Genomic DNA, 15,912 nt, shown 5'->3' with positions numbered 1-15,912 from the left:
TCAGAGTCATAAAGTTAGACAAAATATTACTAAGTAAAATTATAGATAGAGCGAATGGTATTTGGAAAGCTCCTATCTTTAGATCTCAAAAGAAGGAACGCAAGTGTTCTTGCAAAGCTGAGAGCAATTAAGCTGATTGTTTCTTCAGCTGGCTCCAGATCCGCTGGCCTTGATGGTCTCCCTGTGGAGCTCCTGACACCTCAGGGTCCTTCCATCCCACTCCTCTTCCATATAACTCTCAGGGCTCAACCCAGAGCCTGCTTGCAAGTCCCAGTATCTATGCTATTTTTTAAATAAAGTGACCTGAAATATTTAATATATGATTTTAATCAATCATCAAGACAAAATGACATTACTTGTGTTTCACGAAGCTTAAAAGATTGAAAATATTGAATGTGTGTCACAGTTTGCTTTTCAGGGTAGGAAAAAATAACAATTTTAAATGTACATACATATTTTATATGTACATTAAATAATGAACGGTTTCTCAATAATCATCATATTAATTAATACAGGTAGCAAAACATTTTTATGATTCTCTATTAACTTAATTAAAATTATTCCCAATGGTCAGTTGATTGAAGAACAGGAAACAAGGAGGAAGTTCCCAGCTTCTCCTACAACTCAGACAGTGGAAAGCCCATAGCTGCAAAGAATATTTGCTTTTTTTTTTTTTTTTATGTCATCTTCATTTGTTGGACTGAGAAATATATGATTGTCATCTTAGATGTTAAAAAGTCTGGGCAATTCACTTTCTCATAAAAATTACTGGCTAAACATATGAACAACATAGTTAGGCATTAACATATAGGTAACTTTTAGTTTCTATTTATTTAAAGCAATTCTATGTTACAATTTATTCTTAACAAAAGGTGTTATAATAAATGGAAAGCTGGCTTAGAGCAATATTATGTGTGTGTGTGTAGTGTGTGTGTGTGTATGTGTGTGTGCGATTCTTAGGCTATGTTCAGTGTGAAATATTACTATAAATGGGTTGATTAAAAGGGATTGTTTAAGTAGTGGTTTTATTTTATGGAAGTTGACACTGTTATTTCAAGACTGCTTCATGTGCCGTCTCTTAAGGTTGATTTAACAGATCTCTGCCATTTCAGCAATATTGTTCCAAGAACATGTATTTTCAACAAGTCACTACTTGTTCAATGTACCTTATCCTTTTATTCTGACTTAGTCTTCACAAGGTAAATCTTCCTGCAGTATTGCCACTGAATTTCTACAAATGCATTCAGCAATGCAGGAAATACAATTTCTTGGCAATAAAAATGTGATTTCTTGGATGTTTTATCCTCTTTACTCTTAATATGTATATTATTTTGAAGCAACTACCTGGTCACCAAAATGCCAGAAAAAAAAGAAAATAATATCTGATAATTTTAAATTTTAATCTTTCACAAAAAGAATCCATTCATGTCAAAAGGTGACTTTGTGTGGCTTACTTCATTCTGTTTTTTGTGTTTATGGTTGGATAGTTTTCCATGGTCCAAAGCAAAACTAAAATCACTGGAGAAAAAAATTCTCATTAATCTTAGATGAAGGCAGTATAAAATACAAAAATGATTCTGCTGCTAGTGAAAATTAACTATATTTTAAGATCATAAATACACTGTTGTACTTTGTATTCATGTTATTTTTATTTATATCATATTTATTTGTATTATATTATTATTGATTATATACTAATTATCTATAATTTCATTTGTGATACATAATATAACATTTACATTATACTACATTATTTATATGTTCTAACATTATATTATTGTCCTTTTGTAGAAATACAATACAATGATCAGTAGGCTATTTAACTTTAAAAGGCTATGATGTGTTGCTAGGAGTTAACTTGTCTCATTGTCAAAGAACATTTGAATAATAAAAACATCTTTTTTTGCATTGAAAAATTTTATTACTTTATTCATATTATATCTCAAATGTTATCCCATCCCATCTATCCTCCCTTTTCTCCCTCCCTCCCACTTTCACCCTATTCCCCTCCCCTATGTGTGTGACTGAGGGGCACCTCCTCCTTCTCTATATGGTCAAGGCTCTTCTTGGTAGCCTGCTATCCTTCCTCTCAAACCCATATCCAGATCTACCTAATGGCCAGCACATTCTCCACAGTTGAATGGAGAGTGGGGACTGACTTTCACATGAACTCTGGTGTTCTATATTTGATGACATCCCCTTGATGGAGAGGCCTGGTGGCACTCAGAGGAAGAATAAAAATATCTTTAAATGACATATTCTGTAGGTCTCTGAGGTATTTGAAGACTGTATTTAACTATTTTACCTTATATATCTATAAAATCATATCTATCTATTAGACCTAGAGAATATATTCCTGTGATAAAATTAGACTAGTTTTTGACATGAGCATGATTTGCATCAATATACAAAGTTCAATACCATTGAATTAAAAATTAACCTTATTTGTGAGTAACAATTAGAACCTTGAGATGAAGAGTAGATTCAATAATCTACCTTTTGTCCTATCCTGCCTCTATATTTCTATAGCCCTCTTTCCTCCTTTTCAGCTCCTATCTCCTTATCTACAAAAGAAGATAAAGGAAAAGAGATCCATCCCTGAGTCAAACCTAGTTTCCTCTCTGTAAAAGACCAATAGTACTTATAACCCACTCCCAATAAAAATAAGCATCTGTAGACCAAGAGAGTAAACCGAAACTTATCTAGCCCCCCAGCCTGCCTCAAAGAAGATGAGCATCAAAGTACCTCCTTATGGAGTTGGCTTCAAATGTGGCAAACCAGCAACTGGGCAAAATATTCTCGTTTCTTCCACAGACAGGATTCTCCCTAAAATTGGGCAAGTTTGGATGTAGGCAGAGTTGAAAGCCAAATTCTGCCAAGACAGTGTAACCAAGTTCTCAATAGTTCCTGCCTTGCAAATATGTCTGTTGGATATATTGGGCCAGAATGCTGAAGATGATGCTCCAACATTATAGAGAGTGTTGGGTGACTGTTCAGGCAGTTAACTGTCTCAGTCACTTTACCATTTTGGAAGCTGCTAACCTGCACTCCAGGTTCACTCAGGTATTTAAGTTTTATTCCTTCTCAAATCCCTGATGGGTTTGAAAACCAGATAGTTTAGCCTTTTCAATTAAGCTTAGTAGGTTAGGGGTTAAGATGTTTTTAGATCAAGATAGATGTTTTAAGTTACTAGAGATGAGATATGATAGATATTAATCTTCATTCAGAAATTTAGAACCAGCAAGTTAGGAAATATGTTTACTTCAAGTTTGCCAAATACAAAGGCCAAATAACCATGAATGTAACATTTGTATAATTCCTGATTGTCTTGTGGTTCTTCATGCTCTATGTAGTTTATTTTATTCATGTGTAATAATATAAATGTATATGTTGAAAAAGAAACAACAATTTTTTTAAAAGGCTATAATATTTTATGGCTGTAACTTTATTGACTTTTTCCTAATTTGGGATAAGTTTCTTAGTGAATTACAGTTATATTACTTTTTCATAAACTGTCAATATCTTTACCACTTTTGTAAAGATGATCTTTCATGACTTTAAAACAAAACAGCTTATTTTGTATAAGCTGCATACACTATGGATATTACCTAAAAATGAAAATGGATGCATACTTTACACTGATTCATATATATTGTGTTATTAAATGATAAATGTTGGCAATATATTAAATAAAATTTAACTACATTTAGTATGTTGGGCAACTGTCACCATGACTTTTTCCAAAACCTTATCTTACCACCAATATAAAACAATTAATGGCCATCCATGAATTCCCTTTTTCATCTTTATTATAGCCCTATTAATGTATAATCTAATTCTAGCACTATGCAATCACTTATTTTAGATATTTAGTAAAATCATGTATTTATCTTCTTTTATCTGACTCATTTTGTTCAACCTTCAGTCTTGCTACATATTGCAAACATGTATCAAATCTCCATATTCTGGTTGCTAAAATGTCCTTTGTCTCTGTCTTAGTCTTTCTCTACCTTCCTCCTTCTCTCTATTCTTCTCTCTCTCTCTCTCTCTCTCTCTCTCTCTCTCTCTCTCTCTCTCTCTCTCTCTGTCTCTCTGTCTCTGTCTCTCTCTCTCTCTCTCTCTCTCCCTCTCTCTCTCTCTCTCTCTCTGTCTCTCTCCCTCTCCCTCGTGTGGGTGTGTGTGGGTGTGCATGTACATTTTGTTTTCTTTACTGCTAACACTCTAAGTTTGTTCCCCTTTTTGGCTTTAGAAATAATGCCACAATGGATATTGATATACGTGTTTGTCTTAATACTTATTTTTATAAAGCAGATTATGTCCCCCTATAATTTAGATGTTTGATTCCTAAGTTCTTTCCAGGTGTGACTGTTATTGTAAATAGGGTCTTTAAAGATGTATGTAAGATGAAATGAGGTCGCTAGGTGGACCCTTGACCATCATGAGTAGTATTCTTCTGAGAAGAGGAGATTAGCTTAAACAAATGGAAGAATAATATGAGTACACGGAGGCGATGGTAAGCTAAAGCCACAGAGCTTGAGCTACACCTTGGCTCAGAACAGTGAAATGATATCTTACCATGAAGCCCTACTGTATGCAGTGTTTTATGATAGGAGCTTGCAGAACTAGGAAATATGCACTCAGATATGTGCTTAGAAAATGACTTTCTATGTCATATCTAATTTTTTGTTTAGGCATTTGTTGAATCTCTAATTCTAACTGGAAATAGTTGAAGTGATGCCTCTCATTAAGGTTTCAAACTGTGTATTTGCATAGTACCTTAGATATAATATATACTCCCCTTGTTAAGAATATTACTATCCAAACAATTCGTGTTATTAATTGTGTATTTGATTGCAATGGCAAGCAAAACCTAGTTCATTCTATCATGCACAATATTGGAATAACATTTTCTACATCTTTATTTTTTACATTAATAAAATTAGAAACAGGTCTCTAATGTATTTTTAATTAAGTGACTGTGTCATACACTGTAAAAACATTAATACTATCTTCCTGTACTTTAATTTGTTTGATCTATATTTCTATAATATAATCCCTTAATTGTGGTACTTCATCTGACCACTGCAACAACAAATAAGAAATGCAAAGAATGTGCTTTTACATTGCATATCCTATTTTTATTGATTAACTCTAGAATTTAACAATTTGATTCCTTTATATATGGTTTTCTGATTAGTCTCTCCCTATCCTCTCAAATCTCTCTCCAACCATTGGCACTCAGTCTCATTCCTCTTGGTGTTTTTTGCTGGAATCATGACTTTTGACTTGCTTTGAGATCCATTTAGTTTTTCCTGGGATATCTGGGACTATGAGTAAGAATAGTCCCCATAGGCTCATGTTGGATGGAACAATTTGGGGACAGGATATATGGTCTTTTTGGAGGATATCAGTAACTGACAGGTACTTTGTGGTTTAAAGAATTCTTCCTCCCCGCATCTCTCTCCTCTCTCCCTCCTTACCCCACCCCCCTCTCTCTGCCTCTGGCAGAAACCTGAAATCAGGTATAAAATATCAGCTACTGTTCGCTCATCATGGCTGCCTCTTCTTCCCATCCTGTGCTCCCTGCCATTATGTTCATGAGCTCAAGTCACTAGATTAAATGTTTCCTATTGCAAGTTGTCTTGATCACAGTGTTGTTGTCTCTTCTTTGCAGTAGAAGAATAACAAAGATGATTTGATTGGAACTGTTCCTTGGTGCATGCTGAGGTCATCAGTGAGTATACATAAAAACAATTATGTTCTCTTCCCTGGATATATTAGTCAGGCAGTGAGGTGTAGGTCCTCTAGAGCCACTTTCCCATCCATGCCTGACTGTTGATGGGTTTATTTTTATATGCACAGACAGCTCCAGTGAGTTCCTGATGGCAATGTCTGTGTCTTGACAGAGGATAGCATTTCACAACCCTTTCTTACTTCCCTTCTGCAGTGTTCCCTGAAAATAAGAAAGTAGCAGATGTTTATCAGTTGTAGGAGTTCTCTGGCGGAATTTTGGGGGTCACTTATTTACACTACCATATCATCTGTGAATAGGGATGATTTGACTTCCTCCCTTCAGACATGGATTTCCTTGATCTCCTTTTGTTGTCTTAGTGCTCTAGGCAGAACTTCAAGTACTATGTAGAAGATATGGAGAGAGTAGGCAGTCTCATCTAGTTTGAGAGACTTCACTCAGTGGAGGATCAGGACAGATGCTTGCTCACTATTGGGCTCCAGGTGAGAAGTATATGGAAAGTAGGGAGGAAAAAATACCTAGAGGGTCCAGGAGTCCAACAAGAAGCCCAACCTTAAGGCTGACAGATCTGGACCAAGGAGGCCTCCACAAATTTATGTACCAATAAAGGACAATGCATGCAGTAAACCCAGACCCCCTGCTCAGATCTAACCAATGGACAGCTCTACAGTTGTGGAGAGAGCAGGGACTACCTCTGACATGAATCTGGTGCTTCCTATTTGACCATCTGGGGAGGCCTTGGGCCACTCAGAGGAAGGGGGAGCAGGCTTTCTGAATGAGACCTGATGTATGGCTGTAGTCATATGATGGAGGAAGAGGTCCCCTTCTGTCAGACGTCTAGGGGAGAGGAATAGGATGAAAAAGTTGGGGCAGGCAATGAGAAGATACAAGTGAGGGGATAACAATCAGGATGTAATCTCAAAAATTATTTTTTAAAAAAAGAAATAAAAAAGAAACAGGTTAAGCTCCTTATTTAGGAGAGAGACACCTAGAAATCACCTTTTCTTGGCACTTTCTTCAGCCATGAGTCTCTGTATTCACTGAAGAGGCTGTTCTTATTAAGGCTACAAGCAGCATATGTCTAAAGCTGTTAACCTAAACATGTAAGAAAATGTTTAGTGCTGTTTTTTAATCCACATTGGACTGCCACCCTGGATCTTACTGTCTCTCCGCCATGAGTTCTTGACTAGGTTTTCATTACTAGGTTCAGATTCCTCCCATGTCTCTGTTCTCAGATTCAATCAGCAACTGGTTATCCTTATCCCTGTATGGCTACTGTGGCAAAAATTAGCCCATATGTCTTAGCACCTTTGGAGACTATGGGATTTAACTAGCAGGGAAGACTGGATTCAAATTCATCCCTGTATATGATCCATCCAAAGCATGTGATCTCTTTAGCAATCGTATCTTCATGAAGAAGCAAGAAAACTGATGAGAATCTGTAGTGTTAGGGAGCCTCTGTAGAGGCCCTGCCTAGTAACCAATACTAAGGTATCTCATTCCACAGTAGTACTTTTAGTTAATAACCCAAGATTCCTAACACTAGCTTTATAATCCATGGTACCTCCCTTCAGACTTATTAAATATATCTCACCATATGCATGTATACATACGTATACATATGTATGTATACATACGTATGTATACACATATATATGTTTTTTTATTTTTTATTAATTTATTCTTGTTACATCTCAATGTTTATCCCATCCCTTGTATCCTCCCATTCCTCCACCCCCCCCCATTTTCCCATTATTCCCCTCCCCTATGACTGTTCCTGAGGGGGATTACGTCCCCCTGTATATTCTCATAGGGTATCAAGTCTCTTCTTGGCTACTTGCTGTCCTTCCTCTGAGTGCCACCAGGTCTCCCCCTCCAGGGGACATGGTCAAATGTGAGGCACCAGAGTACGTGAGAAAGTCATATCACACTCTCCACTCAACTGTGGAGAATATTCTGACCATTGGCTAGATCTGGGAAGGGGTTTAAAGTTTACCTCTTGTATTGTCCTTGGCTGGTGCCTTAGTTTGAGCGGGACCCCTGGGCCCAAATCTGCCTATCATATTGTTCTACTTGTAGATTTCTAGGACCATCTGTATCCTTTTATGTTTAAAAGATAGTAGCTTTCTATAGTGCTACTTTATCCCCCCCCCCTTTTTTTGTTGTTAATCCACCGCCACGCATTTGTTTTACCACTACACCTTCTCCCTGTTTAAAAATTTCCAATCTTTTCTAATTTGCCGGCATCTCCATTATACTGTGGTACTACTTCCTTAAGAAATCATCCTTCTCATGGCCTCTTTCCAGATTTCCACCTTTAGACTTACTAAAATTTGAAAATGGATAGATAATGTTTACGTTCATATATGAATATGCAAATGGATGGTTTGCCTTTTTTTTATTGCTATGTTACTAGAGCTTTAGTTGTCATATGGAAAAGACTTTAGATATCCTGGTACACTTAGCTAAGTTTCAGGGACATGAATGGTGGCTTCCAGAAGCCTCTAGAAATCAGACTGTCTGCTGACTGGAGAATCAGAAAAACAAAGGTCTGAATCACAGAGGCCGGAAGGAATAATAACAAGTCCAAAAAGTGTAGAATGGCCTGACAGCTCCTACAACCCCCAGTACTGTGGCACATAGCTACATTAAAAGGAAAAAGAATATATAAGAGCTTAAAATGCAGTATACTATAGGGTACCAGTTGCTTACTTTTGTTATGGTGGATATTGATGCTGTTAATTTTTTATTTTTTTGTTTTGTTTTTTTTCTTTTTTTTTATTAATTTATTCTTGTTACATCTCAATGTTTATCCCATCCCTTGTATCCTCCCATTCCTCCCTCCCCCCCCCATTTTCCCATTATTCCCCTCCCCTATGACTGTGACTGAGGGGGATTACCTCCCCCTGTATATTCTCATAGGGTATCAAGTCTCTTCTTGGCTACCTGCTGTCCTTCCTCTGAGTGCTTGAGTGGAGAGTGTGATATGACTTTCTCACGTACTCTGGTGCCTCGCATTTGACCATGCCCCCTGGAGGGGGATGCTGTTAATTTGACACAGGCAAGCATTATATGGGAAGGGGAAACTCAGATGAGAAAATGCCTCCTTCATTTCACTGGCGGCAGGGTTGTAGGACATCTTTTGAACAATTATTGATGTGAGAGATGACATCCAACTCTAAGTTGTATCACTCCAGGGCAGGTGGTCTGGAGTTTTATAAGAAAGCATACTGAACAAGTCCTAGGGAGCATGCCATTTGGCAGTGTTCCTCCAAGGTCTCTGCTGCAGTATTTTAGGTCCAGTCTCTTTCATTCTGTTATTGCTCTGACTTCCATCTCTGATGGAGTGTGATCTGGGAGTTGTAATATGAAATAAGTCCTCCTCCCTGAACTGCAAAAAATAAAATAAATGGAAACTAACATGTAGTTTTATGTCTCAGGAGATAAAAACACACATTAACATTCATCGTGAAAGGAGGACATGAGTAGGAACATCAAGATTTCTCCATCAGCTTTATTATTCTATGCAACCTTTAGCCTGTAGGATGATCTCACTACCTTCAAGGAATGACATACATCACAGTCTTATATAGAAACATTCCTCTTGACACAGACTATGCTTTACCAATTCCCTAATATGGCTGACTGCAGGCAAGTTGACACATGAAACTAACAGGATATTGTGTCATGCAATTTTATTCTATTCTTTGTCCCTTTGTATATTTATATCTTAATTTGTTCTAAAAATACATGTTTCACATATGCTCTTTTTCATAGCATATGCCATTTTTCTTTTCCAGCTTTTAGTCCTATTGCCTAGCAATCAGATCACTTAAAATAAATGGTATGGGGAGAATAAAAGATCCATTAAATTATGAAAAATCTTAACACTTTTTGGTGTAGATAATTCAATTTCAAGTGACTTTTAATAATTTGCATAATTGTGGAGCTTTTTCCTGTGCATAAAAGTTTACTATTAGTCTAATATGATATATCAATTATTGGTTTTGGGGACTATCACACCATTGATCTAAAGAAATAATTTAATTAGAAAAACAATAATAAGTGGTCTAGGGAGAAGGCTTAGTCAGGAAAGGGCCAAACTAGCATAAAAACCTAAGTTTGTCCTCACTAGTTCCATGTAGAAAGAGTTGTATGGAGGAGAACATACATGCATTGTCAGTACTGAGGGCAGACTGGCAAAAGGATTGCTCAGTAGGACTTGCTGACCACCATTTAAACTGATGTAAAATTATTCTGGTTAAGTAAAATAACCCGTCCAGTAAAATAAGTTGGAGAGCAATTAAGTAAGCCACCTTCTGGCTTTCTATGAGACTGAACACAGGCGCACACACACACACACACACACACACACACACACACACACACACACACACACACACAATCTGAATACACATGTTCATACACATACAAATGAAGCATAAGGTACTCGAAGATATAAGCTTTTAGTTTCAGCTTTTTTCCTTTTTTTTTTTTCTTTTTGTTTATTTTGTCAGGAGTTATTCTAGACTCTCAGCTATCTACTGTCTGACACTCTTACTGTAGATATGGAATTTGTTTTTGTGTCATTTGAAACAAGACTATAAATCTGGGGCTTATTACACCATCCATCTGGAAGAAGGAATACCAAGGCTATAAGGGTATATAAAATTTGATGGATCATCAAAAGAAAACTTCAGAGGAAAAACTGGCATCAGGAATAAAGAAGAACAGTCCATTATGATAAAAGGATCAATCAATCTAAAAGATAAAGTGGTATGAAGTATTACAGTCTCAACAATGAAAATTTAAAAGATATGAAGAAAATACAGAGCACATAAAACAACCTAAAATGATTTTCTTCCTATTAAAGTTCTTTGGATATGTAAATAAATATGTCACCATCAATAAATATAGGGGAAAATTATAAGAAACAGAAATGAGTGTTTATATTAGCAATTAATTATCTTCTGAATATATCTAAATTTATAAATGGTGAACATGTAAATATTTATCAGTGAAGAATATTTTCATTATTTCAGTCACAAGATTGTGAATTGTTTTGAAAGCAAAATCTAATTGTAATCAAATGTATATTAATTTTTAATTAACATAATAATACTAAAAAGCTATTTGATATCTCTTAGGAACACACTTTTGTGTACACTATAATGCAAATTTTGACAATTTCTGATATTCCTAGATTTCTGTATGCTCACTCTCACTATTTGGCAAATGAATTTAAAATTTCAAAACAGTAAATAGTTTTTAAGTATTATTTATGTATTTGTGTGTGTGTTAGAGAAAGAGAGAGAGAGAGAGAGAGAGAGAGAGAGAGAGAGAGAGAGAGAGAGAGAGAAACAGACAGACAGACAGACAGACAGACAGAGACTTTGCACATGAACAAACACTGTGTCCAGGTCAAAGGTAAACCTATAGAAACTGGTTATCTCCTTGCACCATGTGGGTTCCATAAACAGGAGTCAGAAGATAAGACTTAACAAAAGTTACCTTTACTCACTGAATTATGTTGTCAATTACTTTCCTATTTTTAGTCCATGTTCAGCATTTTATGTTAATTTTACCTTTAATCAGCCTTCAGTTCTTGTTTAATGGGAATTCATATAATATTTCTTTTAAAGCTTCTTATCCCCAGGACTTGTCATTTATTTCCTTTTTATTTATTTTTTTTCCATTCTTGTTTAAAATTTGCTGCTGAAATTTTCACACAGGTATACAAATAAACATGACTATGTTTATCCCACATTTCCCCAATGCACCTTCTCATACATACCCAGTAACATGCTCCAACAAATTAGCATCTTTTAAATATTTAGACCACTTCTAGTACAGCATGAAGAAATATTTGCAGACGCCTTACGTCGACTCTTACAATGAGCAGAAAACTAGCTTTGATTGTTCTGTGCACCCCGCACACCTCATACAATTATAATGTTAGAACTGCATAATGCTCATGATAAATTATGTTTTCAGAAAAAAATAACCAGACACTGATTCTGGATCTGACCTGATATGATTCATTCTTCTCAGTATGATGGACTCTGACATCCTGCACCCTCCTAACTCCAGCCCAGGATGACTCTGTTGTTGTTACCCATCAGATTTGGACAGCTTCCTGGACAACATTGTACACAACTTCTGATCCAATTTGGACCACCATCCCAATTTCCTTTTAAGACTGTAATCTCTCAATATTTAGAAACTGGACCACAGATGTAATCCCTGGCCTCCTTAACCATTCTCTCTCATCTTTTTGGGTCCTTTCCAAGGTATTATTCACCCCAATTGAGCCTGAAGAAACCTTAAGAGAACAACTCCCCATTCCCTGTAAGGGGAGTGAGTCGTATAGGTTTCTGCTTGCTCTCCTTGTCTACAAATGTTTATTCTCATCAGGAGGTGGTCATAAGTCATTATTGATCTTTTACAGAGAAAAAATTAGGTGAAAGTCAGGGACATCTCTCTTTTCCTTCATTGTGCATATATAGATAAGGAGGTAGCTGAAAAGAAAGAAAGGGAGACATAGGAACATAGAGGGAGGATAGAACAAAAGCGAGACTAAACCTGCTCCTTAACTCAAGACCTTAATTGTTACTCATAATGAAGGTTATGTCTAAGTCATTGGTATAAAATTTAGTATATTAATACAAAACATGGGCATGTCAAATACTTGTCAGATTTTAGCACAAGAATATATAGCTAAGTGTAAGAGATAGGTTTGACTTTATCGATATACGTGGTAAAATAGTTAAATAAGGTCTTCAAAAGCCTCAGAGACACACAGAATATGACATTTAAAGATGCTGTTTTAATCATAAACTTCTTTGACAGCAAGACAAATTAACTCTTGACAACACCCGGGCAACCTCAAAGAAGATGATGAGCATCAAAAGGCCTCCTTATGGAGATGGCTTAAATTGTGGCAAACCAACCACTGGGCAAAATGTCATCGTTCCTGCCACAAACAGATTTCTGCCTAAAAATAGGCAGCTTAGATGCAGGCAGAGTCGATGGCCACACCCTGCCAAGACAGGGTAAGCGAGTCTTCAATAGTTCCTGCCTTGTAAATAAGTCTGGCAGAGATATTGGGCCAGAAAGCTGAAGATTAGGCTCCAACATTATCGAGAGTGTTGAGTGACTTTTCAGGCAGTAAACTGTCTAAATCAATTTGTTCATTTTGGAAGCTGCTAACCTACAGTGCTGGTTCACTCAATAATTTAAGTTGTATTCCTTCTCAAGTCTCTGAGGGGCATTGAAGTTCAGATAGTATAGTTTTACAATCAACTTTAATTGGTTAGGGGATAAGATCTTTTTAGCTCAAGATAAAGGAGTTAAGTTATTAGAGTTAAGATAGGATAGATATTGAATTTCATTCAGAAATTTAGACCCAATAAGACCAGAAAAACATTCACTTCAAGCTGGAAAAGTACAAATAGCCAAACCACTATGAATGTAACAATCATAGAACTCATGATTGTCACATGGTTCTCCCTGATGTATGTAGTTTGCTTTATACATGTGTAATAAAATAAATATATTTTAAAATTCTTACCAACACACCAAATACATTTAGCCTTGTACATATGTACATGCTACAAGTCCATTGTCAAATCTCTGCTCCCATCTGCTCCCCGGCTTACCTGGTTCACAGTTAGGGAGCCAACATAGACAGTGAACTAAACTGAGCTACCTCACTTCCCTGGGCCATAAACAGGGAGCCAAGGAGACAGTGATCTCAGCAGCAGTGAGTAGGGCATGGGCCTGAATCTTCATTGCCTATACATACCCTCATACTCTCTAACCATCATAGGGTACCAAACCAGCTAACACCAGAGACATCACAACAGTCCCACCACCACTACAAGCCCTGGAGATAATATTGCATCTCACAGAGGGTTAATATCCAAAATATATAAAGAACTGAAGAAATTAACCACTACCAAACCAAATAACCCAACTAAAGAATGGGTTAAAGAGCTAATCAGAGAATTCTCAACAGAGGAATATCAAATGTCTGAGAAGCAAAGAAATGCTTAACATCCCTAATCATCAGGGAAATGCTGATCAAAACAACTCTGAGATTCCATCTTATACCTATATTAATCGCTAAGATAAAAAACTCAAGTGACAGTACATGCTGACAAGGATGCAGAGATAGAGGAACACTCATTGCTGGTGGGAGTGCATATTTATACAACAAGTTTGGAAATCAATCTGGTGTTCTTTTTCAGAATTTTGGCACCAGTGCTACCTAAAGACCCAGTTATTCCACTCCTGGGCATATACTCAAAAGATGCTCTACCATACAACAAGGACAGCAGCTATAGTCGTAGTAGCCAGAATCTGGAAACAACCTAGATGTCCCTCAACCGAAGAATGGATAAAGAAACTCTGGCACATTTATACAATGGAAAATTATTCAGCTATCAAAAACAAGGAAATCTTTATATTTGCAGGCAAATGGATGAAACTAGAAGTGATCATCCTCAGTGAGGTAACCCAGACCCAGAAAGAAACACATGGTATATACTCACTTATAAGTGAATATCAGCCCAGTATAGATGTGCTCTGAAAAACTCTACTCAGTGTGGGATCAGGACAGATACTGGGACTTGCAGCTGGGCTCTAGGCTAAGAGCTGCGAATTTTATGCAAGAATTGGGGGATGGAAAGATGAGGGTGTGGTGGAGGGCTTGTCAGGAACTCCACAAGGAGATTATCATGGGTCAGGAGTCTGGAACAGGGCAGCCTGTAGAAACAGATGCACCAACCAGGGACATGGCAAGCAGAGGACCTAGGCCCCCTGATCAGATGTAGCCAATGGACAGCTAATTCTCCACATGGGGATATGTGTGTGTGACTGCCTCTGAAAAGAACTTGATTTGATCACTGCCCCTTGGAGGAAAGGTCCTATGGGAATAGAGGAAGAGGACGCAGGCTAACCATCCAGATGAGACCTGATAGGCTGTGGTCAGCCAGTGGGGGAAGAGAACCCCACTTGTCAGAAGTCATGGGGAGGGGAATAGAATAGAAAAGGAAGTATAGGGTGGGAACAGGAAGATAAGAGTGAGGGGATTACAATTGGGATGTAATTTGAATAAATAATAATAATAAATTTAAGAATAATCTAAATAAAACAATAAAAATGAAAAAGGATACTCATTAACAGAGCCCATGGGATATGTTAGGTAATTTTTTTTTTTTGCTCTGAGGCATATCAGAAATTTCACTTATGATAAAACTCTATCTGAAAAAGAGTGATTTTTATATGTGTATGAAACAATTCCACAATCCTTAGGTAAATATAAGTTGCATTTTCTATGGTCTAAATAAATTAGTATATATATATATATATATATATAAAAGAAGTATTAGCATGACATTACATTAAAACTTAAATGTTTTTAATGTATGTAACTTGATTCAGATATAAGGCATCATAATTACTACTTGGAGATAATTTTCATAATCTTTATTAATTATATTCTTCATAATATATCCAATAAAAATTAAGATTCTCATTATGTTTTACAAACATTTCTGGAGTCAATTTTGATAAACAATATTTATGTTATTTTTAAATTGAAAGTTACATTTTATCCTTGACTTACATTTGATATATAGCTATTTTACCTGCTTTTTCCCATGTCTACTATATGCTGTTTATGGCACTGCATTTTAAGGTGACTGATCTTTTAATAAAACAACATCATAGAAGAGAATAATAATTCTTGAATCACTTTTGTGTAATTCATTTCACTTTTTTAGTTTACGGGGTCAAATGAAGACATGGAAAATTTTAATTAATTTATGATTGAATATATTTCTCTACAGCAAGCTATCAAGTGAGTAATGTGATGCATAAAGCAGCCATCTGCTATGCTGCATGTTTTTGTATAATACACTTGTTCCCTTTATTATAATTTTAGCAAAACTGTGTGTGCAGTCATGGAATAACTTCCTGGGCACATTTTACTTCCAGATAAAATTTTATGAGGACCATTTTCTTCTGATTTCCTTTGCAGTTTATCCAATTAGAAGAGAAAATATACCAAGTATTTTCTATGGAAATATTTTGTACTGATATTGCGGTATAAAATTAAGTAGAAGGTACGTTTTTTACTTTCCAGAAGCACCCATTCA

This window comes from Acomys russatus, chromosome 28 (assembly GCF_903995435.1).
Source record: "Acomys russatus chromosome 28, mAcoRus1.1, whole genome shotgun sequence".
NCBI lineage: Eukaryota > Metazoa > Chordata > Mammalia > Rodentia > Muridae > Acomys > Acomys russatus.
The sequence above is the reverse complement of the archived record's forward strand: the minus strand, read 5'-3'. Positions refer to the sequence as shown.